The sequence below is a fragment of the Coptis chinensis genome, chromosome 4 (assembly GCF_015680905.1).
Source record: "Coptis chinensis isolate HL-2020 chromosome 4, ASM1568090v1, whole genome shotgun sequence".
Lineage (NCBI taxonomy): Eukaryota > Viridiplantae > Streptophyta > Magnoliopsida > Ranunculales > Ranunculaceae > Coptis > Coptis chinensis.
In genome coordinates, this window is record NC_141459.1 from 16,863,830 (window position 1) to 16,887,403 (window position 23,574).

Sequence of the window (23,574 nt, forward strand, 5' to 3'; positions counted from 1 at the left end):
AGGCAACTTTATAGCCCGATTTTCAATCTCCAAACCAGGAGGACAATATCTACCCGTAGCCAACAACAGCCTACGACTCCAGTCCTCCTTACTCACTCCCACAATAACATGAGACTTCCCCTTAAAAACATGAAAACCGAAATTCATAGCACCTGACCTCCTCACAACAAAGTGCTCCATCACATCCGATAAACAAATATTATAACCCCTGTCATTCAACAAGTCCAACACATGGAGAATCCTCTAGCTGTTCCCCACGAACTGACAAGGGGCTTTCCCCAAAAAGTTCAACACCTCCACAGTAAGACGGGAAAACGGCAACCTCATCCCAGCCTTCAACTGTCCATAGCAAACAACTACTCCTCCACCCCAAGGAACGTAGTCATTATGAAACAAATTCCTCTCTCCCCTCAGGTCGTACATGACCAGGTCGGACTCCACCCAGCCAAACTCCTCCCTCAAAGCTGCATAGAAATCCTCCGACTTAGGCTTTCTCACATCCACTGTCTCCAACAAGAAAGACGATGAAGCCTTATCACCACTACACACCCTCTCCTCAACTTTTTCATCACTTACCGTTCTCTTTCTCCATTCATCAACTTCCACCTCACCACTCAAGCTATCACTGGTACCAGACATTACGAGATCTAAAATAAACGAAAGAAAAAGATTTGCAAGATCAAAAGACGCACCTGATACCAAAGAAGGAAAATGTTTTTTTTTCTTTGTTTCTCTCTTTTCTTTTTTCTTTCGCTCTGGGTTTTTTCTCTTTGTCTAGAATGAGAACTGAGCAAGCGAAATCCCAAGATAAAAAACCCCTCAACTACCCCAAACCTTGAGAACACAAAAAAAAAATTTGTGTTCCCGAAACCTACATTATTACTCGCCCACAAATCACCGTAATTACGGGCCTGATAAACGTAAAAATATTAATGTTTACCTACGAAATGAACGATAGAACTCAAAACATAAGTAAACTAAAACTTATTACGTGCCTAATTTATCAAAGATTTCTACTCTCAATTATATCGAAATAGAGTGGAGTAACAAATTCGTTCCACTCCTAGTTCTTTCACAAAGTAATTTTCTCTACGTATAAATAATCTTAACTAAAGTCTAATGAGAGATTTACGAAATGATAACTAGACTATGATGCAACTACCCACAAGATGTAACTAGTCGACTATTTAAACAACTATGGGAATACTACGTCGATTATATGATAAGGAGTTAGAGGGGGATTGATTCCACCTTAGCTCAACTTAATCCACTAACGGCCAAATAAACGTAATCGTCCGAATTGAATTGAATCGCCAGGAGAACAATCTGGTTATTCCTAATCCCTAATTACACATGGCATTTTTACCAATTCATAACTAGCATGTGAACGATTACACCCATTCTCATGGTGAACTAATCATTTCTAGAGTGGAAAGGAAATTACGATGACTCTACGATAATCGGAATCAACCTTTCATCAAGGCTTCTCAACCCCCTCTAATGGAGGTTTAGCCGAGAATCATCACGCTATCATTCCCAATCAAATTCGAACAAGACATGATATAAAGATTTGAACTTTACTTGTTTAAACTCAATTCAAAACTACTCATGCAATAATTGAATTAAACTAATAATGACAAATAAGTAAATCTAATAATTGAACTAAATAAGTAAATGGGAAATGAAACTAGATTACCAAGAACACTATTTTATTAATCTAATGAATAATAAAACAATGATTCAAATACTAAATTAATAATCTACTTTGTTCTAAAGTAATTAATTAAACATGAAACTAGATCTAAAACAAGATATGAAAAACTAATTAATTAACTAATTGAAATTCTAAAACTAAGTTCTAAAACTAATTAATGGAGGCTAACTAATCCAATTCTTAATCTAGGTCTAACTATCTACCCTTAACAAAGAGCTAAGCTTTTATTTTTGTATGTTTCAGATCCAAAAATCGTGCATGGGCTTGGAGCCATGTTTTGGGCCAGAGAATCAGGCCCAAAACCCAATTCTTTCAGTCCAAAAAGGCCTCTTCAGCTGCAGTTGGCTTCGACAAATTTTTCGTCCACTTTTACTCCTCCGATTGGGTCAAAGCTTAAACCATTAGAGAGCTCTTTCCGAGCCGGCCGTTTTGACATAAGGTAGACCCAATTCCGAGGTCTAAGTCCAAAGATACGCCTTCGAAGTTCTCACGACTTGTGTGTCTTTGTTTACGCCACGTTGACTTTGACTTTTCAGTTTTGACCGGGCTTTAGAAAGGCTTTGTCTTCTTGAATCTTGGCCTTTAATCACAGAACTCCGTAGCAACCAACCATTGCTCCTTTATCTCATCAAAGTGGCACATTTCTGTACATAATTGACTTTGAAGCCTGAAACGCATAAAAACACATAATCAATATTAACTCTTAATTATTACTCACATAATTGGTCTAAAAGTATAACTGTTACAGGGTTAAAACTACAGTTTTGGGCTCTTATCAAACCACCCCCAAACAGCATTTTTTTGCTTGTCTTCAAGCAAAGATGAGAAATTAGAATAAGTGACCAAAATAGAGTTCTATCTACTCGTTTATTGAACCCACTCGCGATTGCATTGACCATATACAACAAGGCCTTAAACCACTAGGAATTCCCTAGTGGACGAAGTTATAGCCCTGTGAGAGTTTTCCAAAGTGAAGGTACTCACAAACTTCATCTATACTACAACGACTAAGAAATAAAACTATTGTTTCCTTATTCATGCTTTTAACTATACCTCTCACTAGCAATGCATATAGAGTAATCAAGTCGAAACCTAAGCTAATATATGCATAATAATCAATCATCTACAATAAACATATATACAAATGAGTAATACTATGAAATGCCTAGCGTGTTCTTTTTTCTGAAACTTCGAATAGCATCCTTAAGTAGGTTCTCACAATAATAGTCAAGATACAACACTCTGATTTTTCCACTCGTTTTAAGCTACTCCAAAGTGCATTGGGCACACTTTACCTTACAATCTCAATGACAACAAGGAAGTTCGAGTCGATCAAACACATCTGCCACTTACTATCACACTAACCTATTCCTAATTGAGCTAGAGGTCTTTATTAGGTGTTCCCCTAGATAGCGGGGATTAGGAGATGGTTTAAGAAGGAAGGAAATGGATATTCAAAAAGGACAAGTCTGAGATAATAGAGTCTTCATATTATGTAACTAGAGAAAACCTTGTTATTTACTTTTGCTTCTACACTTTGTTTCCATCCTTAGCCATTTTTTTTTTCTTTTTCTTTGGCTTTTGACTCATTTTATTCTATTTTTTTTGGAGTTTTTATTTTATTTCTGTTTTTATTTTTCTTTTCTTTGGATGGAAACTTCTTTTCTTTATTTTCTGAAGCAATTAACTAACTTTTGTTTACACAGGCTTTTCTCTTCTTCTTTCTTTCTCTTTCTATTCTCAGACTTATCTAAATTGGGTAGGTTGAATTTTTTATTTTGTTTTGTTTTGTAACAGGGTAAAGGATTTGTGGTTTATGAAAGGCTAAAGAAAGGCTCGGAGGGGCTTACTAGCGGAAAATAATTCATAGGTTTGAATTTCTGGCTATATCGATCCAAAGAGGGCCTAAATTCTCGCTTAGGATATGGCATAGTGATCAAGCAAGTGAACGTGTGATTTCTCTATCCGGATTTTACTTCTCCCTTGTGTCATTTCTCAAATATTCCACTCATATAAAGCTTTAGGCTATATTCTTACAGGATTTGTAGAATAAGTACTCTAGCCTAGATTTCAGAAACTTATTGCTAACAATCATAGATACTCATGTAATATATTTATAGATAGATGCAAAGATTATTACCTACATATTAACCTAAGTTTCTAAAAATTATTCTAATGCAAAAGCTACGTGAGACTTCTAGATTATTAAGAGCATAGAGAAGGAAAACAATACCAATATTCCTAAGTGTATAGCATGAACTTATTTATTTATATTTTTGAATTTTTGAAATATTAACTAGAAAACAAATACATATTATACATATTTATATCCTAACAGATGCCTTAATTACACGTGTTTCTATGCCCCCCCCCCCCCCAAAACAAGAAGCATGCTTTGTCCTCAAAGCATTTAAATAAAGAGGGTAGAAAAATACCATGGAAACGCGTGAAATTCTGGAACATCTGCAAAACAAGGTTAAAATATACTAATATAAAAACTGACGCAACTCTATAAGAGTTCCTCCCATTATGGGGTTAACAAGAATCAAATTGCTTGGGACATAAGCGCATTGACTAACTAGAATGAAAACTTACCTTATCTCCCGCTTTATTCATCATCCTCATCATCCTCTTCTTCTATAAAGAAGGAGGTTCCTTCATTTGATGGCCCCGCCATGCCATGATAATTTGCCGGGCTTCCCGCCATTTATCATCTATTATTGCTAACCTATTAAAACGCCCACTTGTCCGGCGGGTGTAGGGTGCAACCTGACGATGAGGTTGTATCCTCCACCCTTGCCAAGTCATTGCACGGAAAGATCGAATAATACTATTGGTGGGTCGTACGGTGTCGACCGTAATCCAATCCGTGAAACGTGTACAAAAAATATGAAAGAAACATAGCATAATACGGGAAATTAGAACAGGCATAAGAAGGTACTTATGCCTCATGCTATGGGCTCGTGCTAAACTAGACATCAAGGTTCTGGGAAGGTCATGGCACATACGTCCCGTGGCTAAAGCAAGGAAGACGCTGCAAGTGGCATCATTCACAGAAGAAAAACGTCATTTCCCTAAAATGTTTAGCATGATCCAAAACATAACAGTTCCTATGTTCATGGACAGGTTACCAAAAGCGACGTTATAGTCCCCTTGGTCCTCGATATGGAAAATGCCTGCCCCATACGACTCATGCAAAAACTCATAAGTGTAGACATGCATATTATCTACCCAATAACACCATGGGTCTTGTATTTCAGTGGGCATAGCAAGTCCAAGAACAAATGCTAGCAAGAACCTGGTAATTTCCATTGGTTCATCATCAATGTTGATGGAGAACAAGTGTTCTCCATCTGGTCTCTCAAAGAAAATACAGCTTATCGTAAAAATAAGATGCTAGTGTTGGAGAATAAAGTTCAAGAGTCTTTACCATAAGCGGTTCCGAGCCTACGTGATGTGATCGCCTCGCGAAAACCAAGCACCATAAGTAGTGCTTTGGAAAAATCTTCAAAAGACTGTTCCGTATTATTGTAGGAGATGTCATCTCAAAACGATGCTCAAACAGCTGCAAATGATCCGGAACAACTTCGTAGAAAACTGGAAATTTTTATGCGTTCACGGAGGTCGGCCCTTGAGTCCTCGATGATTTTCGAAGTTCCAGTGTTTGAGCGAAGTCGCCCACCTTTGGGCGCGAGTGCGCTCTGTGCAAAATTTCAGAAAAATGAGTAGGGCGCGAGTGCGCTCCGAGGTGCTGATGGTTGAAAAATGAGACGAAACGTGGGAGTGAAAGGTGAGTGATGGAAGTTAGGTGTAGTGTGGGTTGTGAGTGTAGAATGAATGAAGTTTATATAGGTTTTAAGTTGCTAAAACGGATCGGGAAGTTGCCAACAAGTTTTTACGGCAGTTTCCGAAAATACTAAAATTTTCAAACCCGAAAACGGAAACAACTCATATTCTTGATTCTTAAACAACCCTAGTATATTTTAGGTTGAATTTAGGATAGAACCTACCTATTTTATTGAGATTTCATCCTACCATGATATTTATTCATAGATATGCCTAATCGGCCTATTCTCACCCTGACTCCGAAATAACTTCTAAAAACGAGGGTCATATAAAAATCATGCTGGAATAGATAACACCACCCCCAAACAATTTGGGAAGGTGGGATCAATATTAAACAACCACGCACAATGAAAATAACCGCATTATATTAAATTTTTCATTCAAAGTACATTTCACTACAAAATTCAAATTATGGAATTAAAACTTACATTAAAATAACTAACAATAATAAAACTACAAATAAAAATCATCAAGCTATACTATCCCTAAACACGTCGGTACTAGTAGCGGAGGGCACACGCTCAGGAGATGGCTCCTGAGCTCCCGATGGGCCAGCATCATTCGTCTTTCGGCGACGACGCTCGTGCCTCGATGATGTATCCTCAGAAGGAGAATCCCCGTGAGGTGGGAAACGTGCAAGCATGTCGGCCCGGAACTGGCGCTGAGCTTCTAGCTCAGCCCTCATCTGTTCCCACCACTCATCCTCTCGCTGGGTACGAATCTCGAAGTTATGGTGGATAGTAGCCTGTCGAGTCCGGAGGTCTTCGCAGATAGTATTGAGTGAACGCATGCCACGATGAATCACAGCCATACGTTCTGCATCTGATCAACACCTCTCTAAAGGATCAGCATCAAAACAAGTCAAGTCCTCCTCGTCCTCCGAGTCATTCTTATTTCCGACGTCCTCCTCATCCTCTTCCCTATCCTCAGGCAACCTCCAAACTCGTTGGACACAATCCTTATAAATACTAGGATTTCGGTGTAGGGTGAGGTAAATCCTATCGACGCCAAAGTCGCCTCAACTTCAAAGATGATCTTGGTTATCAAAACAGGGGAGAGGTGCAATAGACTTCCCTACTCCCCTAATCATGTTAAGCAAAAACTCCAAGATACGTAACTCGTGATTCGCTCCGGAGTATCCATAGAATATGGAGGCAGCTCGCACCGATGTCGCCGACCTTCTCCTTCCCTAGGATCGCCCGACCAATCCACGGGCCGCGACCCGCCACCGGTTGGTTATGAGGGATGCCCGCGAACACAATGCGAAGCTTGTATTGTAGTTCCTTCGGTAATCGTCGCGTTCATCAACGGCTCGACCCCATTATATTGGGACTCCCCGTAACGCAGCATCAGATGGATTCTAGGCGAATGCCTAGAATCTCACCAACAACCCAGCAGTTACTTCCTTCCTCCTCTTTGCCACCGTAACAAAAATTCTACTCCCTTGTGTTGTAAAACCGTCGGACTAACTCTTCGTGGTAAAAAGCGTCAGTCGAGTACCACAAACTATTCCAATCTCTACTAATCATTTCATCACCATAAAACGGCGCGAAGTGGTCGCCAGTAAATGCTTGTCTCGCAAAATTCGGACGCTTGTTGAGCCATTGGAGTTTGAACTAATTTGGGGTTTGTAGAAGGTGTAGGAAGCAATGAGGAACAACCTCACTGGAACAACAATGGTGGTAGTGCGGTGGTGGCGCGGCAGCTTGAATTTTTTTTAATTTTTCGGTGGTTTTGATGATTTAAATTGGTGGAGGTGGTGGTGGTACGGTTTTGAGAAGATTTGGAGTGGGTTTGGATGTTTGTATTAGTTTTTTGTATTTTTTTTTTTTTTAGCTAGGGTTTGAAGCTTTGTTGGTCGTTAATGGCGGTTTGGAGAAGTGAAGAACGCAATTGTTGGTGTGAAGGTAAGGGGCACAGGTGCACTGCAGGTGCGCGCGGGTTGGGCCCAAGCCCAATTCGAATTTTTCAAACTTTTTCGATTTTTAGCGCGACTTCAAACTAACATTGTCACTTCGTTACCGGTCTGATTTTTGCGAATGAGATATGGAAATGATCAGGAGAGAATTTCCAATCCAATGATCCATAAAACACTCTATTCTAACTATGGATGACATATAAGATAGTGGAAAACGCCTCGAAGTGCGTGCATGACGTACGTTATGCGAACGAATGAACTCTAAATTCATAGATTATGTCAACCCGAATCGAAATACAATTAAACGGTCTAAGCAACTCTAATGGGACATAAAACATTCTAGGACGGAAACACGAACGCCCCACCCCCAAACAAATTTTTTTACAACAGAGTTTAGAAAATTTGTTTTTTTTTTTTGTTTTTTTTTTTTTTTTTTAAAGTGGGTCTTTTAAAGTCAGATTCCCGAGACTTCCTTGATTACTATGTTTATTATTTAATTTTTTTTACTTTTATAAGGAAAAACAATAAGCAATAAGGACATAATTCACCCCATAGAGAAACATGACTCAAAAATCCGAGAAAACATGCAAGAGTGGAACACGTGAATTATGTTAAACGTGGACTTAGGATCCGGTACTTACAACCACACACTCCATAGGGAGGGCTCGGTTACCTTAATGGTGCAGTCACCAATATCTGGAAATGAAAGGAAATGCACCAAACATAAAAATTGAGTCGTTTATAGTCAGATACTCGAGACTTTATCTAAACATATGTATGAACATGCAGTTTATCATATATCAACAACCAAAATAGTTGTGGATCATTCCATAAATAAATATCACAGAAAACATATCCAAACACAATCAAGCACCAAGATTTCATATGACGCAACCTAGTGAACTGAAAGTGAAGTCGGATAGACCTATAACGGAACCTAGCATGCACCTTCTTTTTCATCTTTGAACGAGAGGGTGTCCTAGTGAATAAGTGTGGAAAAGTTAATGGTTGTGGAAGATATGGTGGATATGGATAAGTTGTAGAAGGAAGGCATGTAAACAATGAGGATGTGGGTTTAGCACAAAACTCATTCATGGTGTAGGTAGGGACTGTCTCAAGTCTGAAAATAAAGGTGTCAAATGGTTTGTGCTTCCTCGTATTTGTTTACCGTGTGGATTTAAAAATTATGAAGCACAGGGAGAAACAAAAGGATCGAGTGCAAACTCGAGATTCCTTTGAAAGGGTGGAAGGAGGGGAGTCGAGGTGGATGTTGTGCAAAGTAGTTCTTGATAGGGTGAATCATCACCGCTCTAAGAAACTCATCGAATTCCTCATCTAGATTGGTCATATCCACATTACTATGGTAGTCCTCTATATCTTTTAGAAAGTCATCTATCTCGTCCTCATCCATAATATGTGTATCGACTAGTGTAGGGATGAAAATGTTAGAGTCTGAACTTCCAAAGGAAAGAAATTTGGGTATATGATTATCAGGGAACGTGTTGTTGAAATAATCTCGAGCGAAGCTCTCGATCATGCTAACCTCTCCATCCATAGACGAATCGGGTAAATGTGTCTTTGTTTTAAAAACATTTACTTCAAGCGCATTGGCAGTTGCCAGGAAAGGACGCCCTAAGATAATCGGGACAGAGTCGTTAGTGACTTCTGTATCGAGGATGACAAAATCAGTCGGATAGTAGAAATCCTGAACTTTTACCAGCACATTTTCGACCACACCCTTAGGATACTTAATAGACCGATCAGCTAATTGCAACGTCATTTTAGTGGGTTGCATCTCGCCTAGACCTATTTGTCTATACAAATAAAATGGGAGTAAGTTAACACTAGCCCCCGTGTCTAATAACGTGGTCGTCGATAGGAATCTCCTAAGGTGCATTATAGACAATGGGGCTAACCGTGGGTCCTTGTACTTAACAATTCCATTATGTTCGATAGAGTTGGGAATTGTTCGCGTTAAAAAGCGCGCTTTTGGTATATTGGTCTTACGCCTAGTAGTACACAACTCCTTAAGAAACTTAGCATGGTGTGGTAGCTTTTAATAGCTTCGAGGAAGGGAAGGTTTATAGTTAGATTCTTGAAAACGCCCTTAATCTCCTCATAATTTGTATCCCTAGTTAACATGGCTAATTTTTGTGGAAACGGTAGTTTCTCTCTATATTTAGCATATGTATCACCCGGATGTTTAACCTTGGATTTCTGTTTCTTAGGTCAGTGTTGTAACCGGTACCTCTACAAAGGTAGGCTCTTCTATCTATTTCATTATCTAGTAAAATAGCGGTGTAGGGCTATCGGTGGGGGGTACTATAGGCATAGTTACTTTGTTATCAACCACTTTGCCGTAATCGCAGAGTGGTGATGGCATTTAGCTCACCTACATTTTCATATTCATTACTAGTATTATCGGTTACCTCAAAGGCTGTGTTTGTTGTTTTAGGATTAGGTATTGCGTGACCTGGAAACACACCTTTGGGTTGGGCTTTATCTTGGGCCAACTGTTGGCTTAAATTATTAACGGATTGTAGAAGTTGTTGGTTAGATTGAGCCATGGTTTGGAAAAGTTTTTGGCTCACTTGTATGAAGGTGTCAAGATGATCCGGTTGTGTGGGTGTAGTAGTCACGGGTGGTGTGACTGGAATTATCTCGCGTGAATTATTTATGGGCGGATTTTGATAGTTATTATTTATCGGAACGATACCTCTATTAGCATTATAATTATTATAACTACCTTGACCTTGTGCTTGACCTTGTCGAGGTTGCACTTGGTTGTTATAATTATTATAATTACCCTGACCTTGTCCTTGTCGTGGTGGAGCTTAGTTATAACTGTGCGTTGGCCTAACATATTGATTATTGTACCCTGGCGGTGTGATGTGTTGGTTATTTCTCCAACCGAAGTTGGGATTTTGTCTCCAAGGGGCGTTAGGTTCACTATTAATGGAACAAGCCTGTTCATAGGCTATAGAGGACGGTGGGAGTCGGGATGCCTTTGGGACTCCAAATGAAACTACATGGATTTGAATTTACATTCATGACGGTGATAGGCTTTGTTGAACGTAAATGGCCTCTACCTTTTAGTGAGTGATTCGATTAGAGTTTTAAGCTCGATCGTGTTTAATTTCAAACATACCGCGCCTTAACTATATTAGAAGAACTAGCGGAGCGGTGGATATCGCCACTACCCCCAGTTGTTATTTCGCTTTAGTTTGATCCTCTAAAAATTTATAAGCCTCCGGGGCTCCTTTACTTAAGAAACTACCCCCATTCATTATGTCAAGGACTTCTTTATGGTGGTGTAGAAGTCCTTTGAAAAGGCACGAACTAACGGTCTTTCGCTAGGTTATGATGTGGACACTCTATAAGGAGATCGGTGAAACGATTCCAAGCCTCCGAAAATGATTCGTGAGGATTTTGTCGAAAAGAAATGAATCTTGGAAAGCATCTCATCCGGCCTTTAGGGGTGGGTAAAAATATTCCATAAACAAATGAACAAGTTTAGCCCACAAGTCCACGAAATTAGGCTTTGGGCGCTTAACCAAGACGCCGCCTTTATCGGGCTAAGATGAAAGGGAATACCCTCGGTTTAATTTGTTCCGCACCAACCGTAGGATGGTGGAATGTTGTTAGGACTTGTTCAATCCTACGATAGCCGATAAGGTTTTTCATGGTCTAAACCATGAAAAACGGGTAACAAATTAAAATATTTGGGGATTCGAAATCCCCACTAGGTCTGCTAGAACGATGCAAGATTTGGGGCTATCGCTCAAGGCTTTATAAAAGTCCGAGAGAGGAGTCTCTCCTTCGTCGGGCATTGTGTCAGGTAGAGTATGTGGAATAGTAGCTAAAGGTGCAATGAGTGGTATACTAGATAGGCGTGCTTGTTGATGTTGCTGTGTAATTATGTTAGGTGTTTTTGTTCGACTAGACCTTAATCTCATACAAGGTTAAGACCAAACTTAACTAAACCCGACAACCTCCAAACAATCCTGATATTCTAGTATAAACCTCTAATAGGAGATGCGAGGTGTGGAAGAAAGGAATACCTAATTGCGTCCTTGCTTCGCTTATGAATAGCGTCTTGTTTACGCGTGTTCAGTGTATATAACAAGTTAGAACACTGAAAAACTTGAAAAATCGGGTTCGAATCAAACCCGTGGAAATCCGGCAAAAATTTAGCTCGTATGCTGGTGCGCTCACTTTGGGCGCAGGCCAAAGTAAACTTCGAAGTTACAGTGTTTGAGCTGGTCGCTTCGCCTTCCAAGAACTTTAAGCGCGGGTGCCTCCTCCTTTGGGGCGCAGTGCCCGCATAATTTTTATTTTTATTTTTTTATTATTTTTTTTCCGATGAAGTTTAATGCTGAAAAAGACAACCACAGTATGAATCAAACAAGGGTGGGTGGGTGAAAAGGGACTTTAAGAAGAGTACTTATACTACGAAAACAATGAGAAAGTGAAACTAAGATGGCAGCGGCGCCATTTGATAAACGTAAAAAGATTAATGTTTACCTACGAAATGAACGATAAAACTCAAAACGTAAGTAAACTAAAACTTATCACGTGCCTAATTTATCAAAGATTTCTACTCTCAATTCTATCGAAATAGAGTGGAGTAACAAATTCGTTCCACTCCTAGTTCTTTCACAAAGTAATGTTCTCTACATATAAATAATCTTAACTAAAGTCTAATGAGATATTTACGAAATAATAACTAGACTACGATGCAACTACCCACAAGATGCAACTAGTCGACTATTTAAACAACTATGGGAATACTACGTCGATTCTATGATAAGGAGTCAGAGGGGGATTGATTCCACCTTAGCTCAACTTAATCCATTAACGACGAATCGTCGTAATCCGAATTGAACTGCTTCGCAGAATAATCTGGTTATTCCTAATCCCTAATTACACATGGCATTTCTACCCATTTATAACTAGCATGTGAACGATTACACCCATTCTCATGGTGAACTAATCATTTCTAGAGTGGAAAGGAAATTACAACGACTCTACGATAATCGGAATCAAGCTTTCATCAAGGCTTCTCAACCCCCTCTAATGGAGGTTTAGCCGAGAATCATCACGCTTATCATTCCCAATCAAATTCGAACAAGACATGATATAAAGATTTGAACTTTACTTGTTTAAACTCAATTCAAAACTACTCATGCAATAATTGAATTAAACTAATAATGACAAATAAGTAAATCTAAGAATTGAACTAAATAAGTAAATGGGAAATGAAACTAGATTACCAAGAACACTATTTTATTAATCTAATGAATAATAAAACAATGATTCAAATACTAAATTAATAATCTACTTTGTTCTAAAGTAATTAATTAAACATGAAACTAGATCTAAAACAAGATATGAAAAACTAATTAATTAACTAATTGAAATTCTAAAACTAAGTTCTAAAACTAATTAATGGAGGCTAACTAATCTAATTCTTAATCTAGGTCTAACTATCTACCCTTAACAAAGAGCTAAGCTTTTGTTTTTATATGTTTTAGATCCAAAAATCGTGCATGGGCTTGGAGCCATGTTTTGGGCCAGAGAATCAGGCCCAAAACCCAATTCTTTCAGTCCAAAAAGGCCTCTTCAGTTGCAGTTGGCTTCGACAAATTTTTCGTCCACTTTTGCTCCTCTGATTGATCAAGGCTTAGACCATTGGAGAGCTCTTTCCAAGCCGGTCGTTTTGACATAAGGTAGACCCAATTCCGAGGTCTGAGTCCAAAGATACGGCCTTCGGAATTTCTGCTGACTTGTGTGCTGGTTCTGCCCGCATTGACTTTGACTTTTCAACTTTGACCGGGCTTTAGAAAGGCTTTGTCTTCTTGAATCTTAGCCTTTAATCACAGAACTCCTTAGCAACCAACCATTGCTCCTTTATCTCATCAAAATGGCACATTTCTGCACATAATTGACTTTGAAGCCTGGAACGCATAAAAACACGTAATCAATATTAACTCTTAATTATTACTCACATAATTGGTCTAAAAGTATGACTGTTACAGGGTTAAAACTACAGTTTTGGGCTCTTATTAGGGCCCATGAATCCAGCCCAAATAGTTCCCGCACATTCCCCAAAACCTAAATTCAAAACAAAACAACTGTCAGACACGTGTTTTCAAAACTTTACTTTTCAACCATTCTTTCTCCACGCAACAGTTGTCCAAAGAACGAATAAAAAATAAAGGGGGCTGTGTAAGTACCCTCCGTTCCACACTACAGTACACGTGTCCATATAACAGGTCGTCCTCCTTTAGGTCGTCAAACACCATCAGGTCGTCCGAAACATCAGTTACAGCCATTTATAGAAGGATATCAACTAGCGCAATCTCGGAGCTCAATCAACGCCACAATTGACCAGCCTCTTTTTGTGTGTGAGATGTGGTATATGGATGATGTAGATAGAAGATGGTCGTTGAACAAAAAGAAGTGTATCAAAACCTAATTATCCCTTAATAAGTAAAGGATGAGTAGGGTATCGTTCCACTTTTAAGTGTATGTTTATATGAAGGACAGGACTGGAAAGGGGGTTTGAGGGATTAAAAACAATAATTGTAGAGATTTTAGATTCTAATGCTAAACTAAACTAAACTAACTAAACTTATACTAAAGCTAAGAATTAGAAATAAGGAGAAAGAATATGAGAGAGATAGATTCAAGAGATTCAAATCCACCAATGCTTTTGATTCAATGACCTTTTGCTTCATGTTGTTCTCCAAGTAGACTACAATCGGGCAATCGAAATGAGTGAAATGAGATGCCTTTTGGGTGAAACATCGTTAAACAATTAACTCTACTCAAGGTTGTTCCTATGTTCATGTTACTAGTATCTTCTTTCCTTTTATGTGAGCTTGGGCAGCTATTCAATGAATCACCATCTAAGGCAAACACAAGGAATACTTCCCTTACTCTAAAACACTACACAACTAGAAGAAAAGTAGAGAATAATAGTATAATATTCAATTACAATAAATAAAACTCTATTCTAGCATTATATTCAATTGCAATAAATAAAAGCATGTTACTAGCAAATATTCAATTGCAATAAATAAAATCCTAAACTAGCATGATATTCAATTGTAATAAATAAAAACCTTAATCTATACTTCCATCCCCTGGTGTGGGCAATGAAACTAATAACTAAAAACATAAAGAACTAACCCGACAAGAACACCATAAACCGGAAGAATCATTAAACCTTAAGCACCGGGCTTCATCTCCTCCCTTGAAGGAGAAGATTAGCCTTCCATATAGAAGGAAGAACACGAAGAACGAGAAGAAGAAGAGTCGAAGAACATAAGACTAGAAAGACTAATTTATTAAGACTCAGCTAGTTAAAACCGATCTTTTATTATTAATCTCTCTCTGCCTCAAGTTCTGGAGACAAGAATATAAGTGAATTGGCAAATTATATGAGGCACTTAGGTCCTCTATTTATAGGGGTTACAATGAGCTCTAGAAGCATTCCAAACCGTCATTTGTTTCCTAATACAAATAGACTTCTTCCAGAGTCCGACTTCGTCTTCAAAACTGAGAAGGAATTGGCTACAGTGTCAATTCATGCGTCTGGACGCATTATTTATGCGTCCCAGACTTAATAAATGCGTCTGGACGCTCGATCTATGCGTCCCAGACTTGATCAATGCGTCTGGACGCTCAATCCATGCGTCCCAGACGCATAAGCCTATTTTCTCTCTTCTGCTCTATCCTTCTATCCTCTTTTACGGGCTTTGGTCCAAGCAACGAATCCTTTGGCCTTGGGCTTCCAAATAGGCTTAAAATAGGTCCAAGTCGCATCTTTAATAGCTCCAATTCCTTGGCCTTCTCCATGATTGTCCACGGGCTTCCTATGTGATTCTTAATGCTCCGAATTGCTCCATTTTACCCCTTTTTCTCTAATATTCTACAAAACTCTCTTTTTCACCTGTAGAATCTTAAAACACAACTTATAAATATTATTAGTTCACTAAGATGGCTAAACAAGAGGCATAATCGAGAGTTAAATAGCACTTTTTGAGCACTTATCAACAATCAAGGAAATATTAACTTTGTAACAGCACATTAATAGCAAATCATCAAGATAGCATACAAGGTGGATCTACACTTCATAACGGTCCAAAGCAAATATGGAAAGTCAACTCACACATCTATAAATAGAGATAGATGAACTACATAAGGCTTTATTCAAGTTTAGCCTGAAAAACTTGATACGTAGGCAACTCTTATCCCAAGAAAAGTGCAGCCATTCCTAATTCTCCAGATCATCAGGTCGTTGTCCAGTAAATACAGTTTGTGTGTAGAGGTTTGAGCGAGCGCACGCTCAGAAATGGTCTTGCCCAAGGCTCCCTTGGAGAGAAAAAGAAAGTAGTTTTTTTCAGCCCTCTTACGAAACAAGTCTACTGGACTTTTCTGAGAAAAATCGAAAAGGGCGCGTGCGCTCTCGAATTGGTCTTGCCGAGAACGCGCATGCGCTCATGCCTAAACTTGTCAGTTTCTATTTTTCTACAGTAACCACAAAATTGCAGTTTACTATAAAAACTAGAAGTAAGGTTTTGGAAAACCTAAGACTTGAATAGAAACCTAATTTTGAGAGCAATCAAAATTGAGATAAAACCCTTGCAAAGAGAAAAACTTGTAAGGAGAAAGGAGTGATCTAGTAAGGTAGAGAGTCTTGTGAGGAGTGATTGTAATCTTCCTTCCCATACTTATAAAAAGATTAGCTTTTGTGAAAGTAGATATCATATCATTGGCCGAACCACGTTACATCTTGTGTTGTGGTATGCTTTACTTTCTTTGTATTATTATTACTTGTTCGTGATAGTTGTTGATTGCTTAGAAGGTTGGGTTTGTTGTTGGTTGTAGTGAAAGTTTAGTTTTTTGTCTGGAGTAGTAGTTTGTCTAAGTGCAAGTTATCTTAGTGGGGATCGATTGGTATCATTTTCCCCAACAAGTGGTATCAGAGTCAAGTTAGATTAATCTAGGTTGTTATCCAAATTTTGCTCGGAATGTGTTTGACAAAATTTCTGAGAGAAGGTTTGAGTTGAAGTAGCTTATAGAGATGAACCATTATGTAAATACTCGCATGACTAGTCTGAATAGAGCTAACTATACTATTTGGAAATCCAAGATGGAAGACTTGCTCTATTGTAAGGACTTGGCACAACCCATTGAGAATGGAGGAGTAAAACCAGACATAATTGTCGCGACTGAGTGGAAGACACTTGATGAAAACGCGATTGGGTGTATTAGACAACGAATTGACAACAATATAATCCGCCTTGTATCCCAAGAGACCACCGCTTTCAGCCTGTGGAAGACATTAGAAGATCTCTACGATAAGACAAGAAAGGTCGCACAGAATAGCTCTTGTCACTCAGAGATCCTTGTTACAGAAAAGCAAGAGAGAGACAAAAGCAGAAAACCATCTCATTCTAGAGGTGATGACAAAAGAATATCTAGGAGCGCGAGCAGACCTCCTAAGAAAGACTTGTCGTGTAATTATTTCAGTATCCATGGCCACTTCAAGTATGAATGCATAGAATTGAAAAGGGATAAGAAGACTAGTACCGTACATGAAGACAAGTTAAAGTTTAAAGAAAGCACCACCGGTAGAGACACCACAGACATCGCTTCAGAAGGTGAAGTAGGAATTATGTCAGACTGTGACGAGTTATACTTGAGCACTTCATGCCAAGGTACAGAGTGGGTGGTAGATACATGTGCTTCCTACCACGTCACACCCCATAAGAGTTTCTTCACTACCTACAAATCGGGTGATTTTGGTGAGGTGAAGATAGGCAACAATGAAGTCTCAAAGATTATAGGTATTGGGGATGTTCATGTAGAAACCAATGTTGGCTACACCTTGACACTTAAGGATGTAAGACATGTCCCTGACATTCGACTAAGCCTAATTTCCGCTGGAAAGTTAGATGATGATGGCTTTTAAAACTCGTTTGGTAACGGGGTATGGAAACTGAGCAGAGGTTCCATTGTAGTAGCTAAAGGGAAGAAAACTTGTTCGCTTTACAAAACACAAGCTAGTTTGTGTAAAGCAGAGTTAAATGTGGCACAAGAAGAAGCTTCCTCCGAACTATGGCATAAGAGACTGTGTCATATGGGAGAAAAAGGCATAGAAGTTCTGCCAAGCAAAAAGCCTTGCCAAACATAAAAGGTACGCATTTAAATAGATGTACTCATTGTTTGGTTAGAAAACAACAAAAGGTGTCTTTCCAAAGATTCCCCTCTCACAGAAAAGACAATGTCCTTGAGCTAATACACACAGACTTATGTGGTCTTATGAAAGTAAAGTCTCACGGGGGAGCTTTGTACTTCTTGACTTTCATTGATGATGCGTCAAAAAAGATATGGGCATATAATCTGAAGACCAAAGATGAAGTACTTAGCGTATTTAAAACTTTCCATAGCATGGTGGAAAGAGAGACAGGGAAGCCTTTGAAGTGTATTCGCTCGGATAATGGGGGTGAGCACTATAACACCCCATTTTTTTTTTTTTTATATTTTCCTAGTACCATAATAAGAATAATAAGAATAGATAAAACAAAAATAGGACAAATATTAGTTAAGGATAGGAAACCCCGTAAGTAAAGAGATAAACCTTCATCCTTGTTTTTCGGGGGTTTTGAAAAAAAAAAGAGTTTACACGGAGAGTTTTAACAGAGAGAGAGAGAGAGTTTTACACATGGTGGAAAAATAGAGAGAAGGAAGAAGATTATTGGGATTGCTTTCTGACGGTTATTCCGTGGCGTTTTTCGTTCTCAAGTTTATATTCTTTCACGTCACTCGTAAACACAACAGAAGTGAGTAGATATTTTTATATACGGATTGAAATGTGATTTAAACTGTATGGATTACCTTCGAGATTTTTGGTAAATATATGTACTATGGGTAATTTATCTTTAGTTTTTACTCTTTAAATAAAGAAAAAGTATCATATATACGAAGAATAGTTGTTTCGCATCTATAGAAATCAAATAATGAACTCATGAGGATTTCAAAATATAGATTTATGAGATCAAAAGATTTGTGCTTTATCTATATGTTGTTGATTCATGTTTAACTTTGATTGGGTTTTATTGTATAAACTGTCATTAATTGATTAGTGATTTCGGTATTGAATTGTTTTGTGTATTGATTGAACTATTGGTTTATGTCGTTCGGTTGTTGGTTGAATGGGATACGTTGATTAATGTTTAGGGGTGTTGTTGAAGCTCCGAAGGGGTGTTAGTTAATGGCGTCGAGATCAGTTTTTGGGAAGTGAGGGGAATCGAGTTTTGGTTAGATCACGATGTTGGGGTTTTGTTGGTGTTCAAAACCAAACTTTTTCGGTGGTGTTTGGGGGTCAAACGGGCTTGGCAGTAGAGGAGGAGCGATTGGGAGAGATGACCGAGAGAATTATTTGGTGCTCTCAGCCTTGTTTTGTTTAAGTGTTTGTTTGAGTTGGGCTTGGGCCTAAATAGAAACTTGTGGGCTTGAGTTTGTTTTTACTTTTGGGCCTAAGTTTTGTTGAGTTGGGCCTAATCAGTTTTTGTGTGGACTAGGCCTGTTGAGTTTGAGTGGACCGGATTCTATTAATTTTGATGGGCTTTGGGTTAGAGTTTGTTTTTGGGCTGAATCTGTGCTTGGTTGGGAATCGAGTTTTCACCTAGTTAGGATTAGATTCAAACTCTCGCCAAAACATGAAAAAGTGAGTTTTCTGAGTCTTCTTTCCAACCCAATTGGCCTCGTTGCATTCCGAGGTCTGTGGAATTAATTATGGTGTCTGAAAGTTTCACTGGCAGAAAACAGTGCGTCAGAAATCAGTTTATGTGCACTGTGTTCGAGCCTAGTTTTCGAACATTTAGAATGAGATTGAGTATTTTTTTTAAAACATAATAAAGTAAGTTCTGTGTGTTATAATTTCAACACAAAAAGCCTCGATATATTTGGATACCTGTGGAAAGAGTTGTGTCATTCGGAAGATAGTCCATCAGAAATCTAGTTTGCTGAAAATTAAGATTTTTATCGTTTTTGACCTAAGTTTTCTTCTAGATGGGTTGAGGTTGGGACTTCAAGTTCTATATGAAGAAGTAAGTATACCTATCCTAGTTTTCAATTATTCAAGTGGTGTATCATTTGGATGATTGTAGAAAAAGTTATTGCTTTGACAAGTTGGCTAGAAAACCTACTGTGTTATCCTTTATGTGCATGAACCTATTTTGGGATTTTAATATGTCTAGTAATGAACTAAGATTCTCTTAAACTCTTCTTGGGCGTTTTATATAGTGTTTGTATCCTACTTTTAGACTGTGGTTTTATTTGGAACCGACATGGTTAATAAGATCGTTTTTTTAGAATCAAAAGTAGAGAAATATCTATTTGTCAGTTTTTGGATTTACAGGTTCATAGTGTATCTCTGGGTATGAAACTTTATGTATATGATTATGGGAGTATTTGAAACTTATTGTATATGATTCTATATAGTATAAATTGTTGTTTTTCTTAAAGGTACATACAAGGATGGTGATAATTATTGGTTAAGAGCTACGTAAGGCTTGATTCTAATCTTGTAAGATTGGATATGTAGGCAGCTTTATGTACAAGTGCAACCACTATATTATATATTATATATCAGTTTTTGTGATAACTATATGTGTATAATGTTAGTATTTAATTGTGTACGTGATTGTAGTTGTTTGAATTGTATTTGATTGATGACCATTCGTGTTGCGTGATTGATTTATATTGATGCGTAAAAATAACTATGCACGTGTGATCAATTATTGTGTATGATTAATGCTAGTACAATGATAAGTGAGTTGAGAATAATATTTTCAACGAGTCGACCACACCTTTAGAACTCTCCACGCCTCAGGATTTGGTAATGATATATTATGACTTGAGATGGTAGTGATAGGAAGGTATTCATTGAATGTGCCATGAACGACCTGTTAGTGTTATGATGGGTAGGTATTCATTGAATGTGGCAGGAATGACCCAATGTATTCATTGAATGTGCCATGAATGACTTTTTAGTGTTATAATGGGTATTCCTTGAATGTGGTGGGAATGACCCAAAGTATTTGTTTCGACCCCCACCTACGTGGCAAACGTCCATTAGTAGGGGTCTCCACTTTATTCGTTTAATCGACAGGGCTAAAGCCCAATTTACAATACCATGGATCAATGTACAGACCCATTAATTCATGTGTCTAAGGCTGAACCTTAGCCACATGACTTGCCATTAACATACATTAATTTATGTCCAGATTCATTTCTTATCAAGGAGATAATTATCAGTTGAGAATTATATTCAATTACAATTGCTTGAGCTACAAGAAGTCTCTACTCTACACATAGAAATACAAAACTATTTTTCATAAAGAACTATGTTCTTGAGACTTGATCCAATTAATAATTTGGGTACGTAGGCAACCGAAAGGTATAGTCTCATCATTCACTCAATCACCATCGCCTTTTCACTACTTTTCTAGTTTCTTCATCTCTTTCGACACTACTTAATGTTTTGATCATATTTGGTCGAAACATAATTGGCGTCATCTGTGGTTCTTATTCAAAACCCTCAATCACGTTCTACAACATTTGAAGATGCACTTACTGAAGAACATCCCAAACATGATGTCCAAGGTCAACCTGGTGACAACGGACAAAAAAAAAATCCATCTTACTCCTCTTCAGCACCAGAATTCATGCAACACTACTATTATTCCAACAATGCGCAAAATTGTTCAGCACGAAGATATTGCCTCTAAAAATTATCTGCAATATGATACTGATAATTTAAGTCAAATGTCCAGCAAACGAAGCACTTCTTAAAAAGTTCAAGGAGGAGTGTGCTACTATTCCGGTGGTAGCACAATAAACATCAAACTTACCTTTCGATAAGACTTTGGTCATCATATCCGACCCGTTCTTGTCGGTATGGATCTTCTTAATGCACAAATGCTTGTTTTCGAGAACTTCTCTAATCCAATGATAACACACATGTATGTGTTTGGATCTAGAATAAAAGCTTGAATTCTTGCTCAAATGGATGGCGCTTTGACTGTCACATAAAACTGCAAACTATTTCTGCTTTAGCCCTAGTTCATCGAAGAACTTCTTCATCCATAACATCTCTTTGCAATACTCAGTGACTGCAATATACTCGGCTTCTGTAGTGGAGAGGGCAACACACTTTTGCAACTTAGATTGCCAAGATACTGCTCCCCCTGCAAAAGTAAATAGATAACCGGAGGTGGACTTCATAGAGTCAACATCACCTGCTATGTCTACATCAGTGTAGCCTTCAAGCAAGGTCTCACTCCTACCAAAACACAAACATGCTTTGGAAGTGCCCTTGAGATCGATATCTCAATATCCACTTAACACCTTCCCAATGCTCTTTACCCGGATTTGACAGAAAACGGCTTACAACACCAATGACAAAAGTAATATCCGATCTTGTACACACCATTGCATACATCAAGCTGCCCATTGCGGATGCATAAGGAATCTTTTCTATTTGACTCTGCTCATGCTCACCCTTTGGACACATATCTTTGGTCATGCAGAACTAGCCACCAAGCGGACAACTGACTGGCTTCGTTTGATCCATGTTGAATCTCTTCAACACCTTCTCAATGTAGCTTTCTTGAGAAAGCCACAACTTCCCACTCTTTCTATCATGAGTGATTGATACGTATACCAAGTATATGCTTTGCTTGACCCAAATCCTTCATCTCAAAGAACTTATTCAAGTCTTTCTTCAGCTTGGATATCTTGTTGATGTTCTGGCCAACTATAAACATATCATCCACATACAACAAGAGCACTATGAAATCCCCATATGGAAATTTCTGAACAAACACACAATGATCGGAAGTGGACTTCATATAGCCATGTTTCACCATAAAGGAATCAAACTTCATGTACCACTGTTTTGGTACCTGCTTCAACCCATACAAACTCTTTATCAGCTTGCATACTAGGTGCTCCTTGCATTTGACTTTAAACTCCTCTAACTGGTCCATATAGACATCTTCTTCAAGGTCTCCACAAAGAAAAGTTGTTTTGACATCTAGTTGCTCAATCTCTAGGTTCATACTTGAGGTCAAGCCCAATACCACCCTGATAGAAGTCATCTTAACTACATGAGAGAAAATTTTATCAAAGTTAATACCTTTCCTTTGACCGAATCCCTTCACAACAAGGCGAGCTTTATGCCTTGGTTGTGGATTATTCTCCTCATGCTTGACTTTGAAGATCCACTAATTCTTGAAAACTTTTCTTCCTTTCAGTTTCTCAACTAAGTCATAAGTGTGATTCATATGCAAAGAATCCATCTCATCATGCATGACATTCAACCACTTTTCTTTGTCTATACCTTCAAGAGCCTCTTGATAGTATATAGGTTCTCCACCATCAGATAGTAAAACATATGTATGTGGTGGATACCTGGTTGAAGCTTGTCTCTCTTTCTCAGACCTCCTTGCCCCATTTTCTTGTGCCTCAGGAGGATGCACTTTTGCTTGCTCAGGTGGTGGTTCATGCACTTCATCTACATCTTCTAAATCAATAGGTTCTATCCCATCATGAGCAATAGAATCATCATCATGATCTTCAAATACATGGTTCTCTACATTCTCAATGCCTTCTGCACATTCCACAGTATGAACTTCTGGTTCTGAATCAACAAGATCATTAGTGAAAGCTTCTAGCTTCTCACCATCCTCAAAGTCTGCTATGGTTTGGTCTTCCAAGAACACAACATCTCGACTTCGGATTACCTTCTTGTTAATCGGATCATAAAGTTTGTAGCCAAACTTCTCATCCCCATAACCCAGAAAAATGCACTGCTTAGCTTTGTCATCAAGCTTGGATCTCTCATCCTTGGGAATATGAACAAATACCCTGCACCCAAATACCCTCAAGTATCCATAATCAACATCTCTGCCTGACCATACTCTCTCTAGATAATCACTATTCAGAGGCTTCGAAGGCGATAGGTTGATCACATGTACGGCTGTGCACATTGCTTTTACACAGTAACTTCTCGATAACT